At 37.7% G+C, this 1,601-nt stretch overlaps 1 protein-coding gene across 2 annotated transcripts in view; it reads left to right on the top strand.

Annotated features, from left to right (window-relative positions):
* LOC101852712 (glutaredoxin domain-containing cysteine-rich protein CG31559) overlaps positions 1–1,601 on the top strand; it is a 65,852-nt gene that overhangs the window by 62,875 nt on the left and 1,376 nt on the right. The window lies entirely within an intron of this gene.

The raw sequence follows: 1,601 nt of genomic DNA, 5'->3' as shown, positions 1-1,601 counted from the left end.
AGAAGAGATAAATAGATAGATAGATAGATAGATAGATAGATAGATAGATAGATAGATAGATAGATAGATAGATAGATAGATAGATAGATAGATAGATAGAGCGAGGGAAAGAGAAAGAGAGAGAATGGGAGAGGGAGTGGATCACAGATGCCACCAGACTAAAAGAGACTAAGATGTTGAAAATTGTTACTGTAAATCACAACTTATCGTCCTAGTGTAACTCTTTTTTGTTTAGTTCCTACTAGAATCTTTTCCACCTTTCTCCGGCACCCTCGGCACGCCCACACACTCTGTGTGTACCCTCAGCGGCCAGAGACACGGTCGTTGCACACACCAAAACTTAAATTATACTGAAATAAGAAAAGAAAAAGAATTTACCACAAAAGCCCCTCTTCGATGCCACTGAAGGTAACAACACTTGGCTCCGTATTAGGCTCTAATTGTAAAACAACAATACCTTTATTTCAATTCTATCTCCCTTTGAACACACCAAAACTTAAGTTATATACCGAAATAAGAAAAAACAACTTTAGCTGCTAAAATCACTCTTCGGTGCCCACTGAAGGCAACAACTTTCTGTTTCTTTATTAGGCTCTCACTTTAAACAACATTACCTTTACTGCAACTCTGTTTCCCTTTTCTCCTTTCTCCACCGACAAGGCTGAGCAATCCGATAAACTGCTCCAAGAAGCCAGCTCGTCTCTGTTGACAAAGCGCAGTTAGCTTATTTATTATTCTCTTTATCTTCTGTTTTTACCTAGTTAACACTACTTTTCGGTTGCTTTGCATACTTTCTCTCCCCCTAAAAAACTTCCAGGTAGCCAAATTCACAACCGTGAAATGCGTCTCGGGAGCTTTAAAAAGTGCCCCAAGGCAGAAACACGGCAGGTCCTCTTTCGTTCTTTCGAATTTTTAAGAGCATATTTGTCGTTTTTTATTAACGTTTAAGCTAACGGCGAAGACACTTTATGTGAACGTTCAGGGATGAAAAATGTACTTGGCATACTAAAACGAAACGTTTCTTCAACAATGAAGGGAATGAATGAACAATAGGGTTGGTGCAGTTTGGGAAATTTGTTTGGTTTGTTTTATATTTAGAATGATAGTAGGCTAGTAGCAGTCGCCTGTTGTAGTATAAATGTTATGAACTGTAACATCACGATTGCCTTTTATCGGAAAAGATTATCTGATATAGTGACGATGATGATGATGATGAAGCTAAAAGCGTTTTACTTAAGTCCTTAAGGTATAATATTCATAACCTTGAAATAATTTTAAAGGAAAGAGGTGATATTATGCAGGGATTTCTACGCCGGGGACATTTTTTGTGAGGAATGCGAGAAAAATATCTTGAGGACGTTTTAAGGTTATAGAAACAGAAAAAGTATTTTTGTGTGATTTGTGTTTATGTGTGTGAGAGTGTTTGTGCATGTGTGTGTGTCTGTGTGTGTGTGTGTGTGTGTGTGTGTGTGTGTGTGTGTGTGTGTTAATGTGTGTGTTTATATGTGTGTTTGTATATCGTGTGTGTTTATTTGTGTGTTTGCATACTGTGTGTGTTCGTGTGTGAGTTTGTATGTTGTTTTTGTGTGTCTATTAGTGTG

Source organism: Aplysia californica, unplaced genomic scaffold (assembly GCF_000002075.1).
Source record: "Aplysia californica isolate F4 #8 unplaced genomic scaffold, AplCal3.0 scaffold00421, whole genome shotgun sequence".
Lineage (NCBI taxonomy): Eukaryota > Metazoa > Mollusca > Gastropoda > Aplysiida > Aplysiidae > Aplysia > Aplysia californica.
The sequence above is the reverse complement of the archived record's forward strand: the minus strand, read 5'-3'. Positions and strand labels throughout refer to the sequence as shown.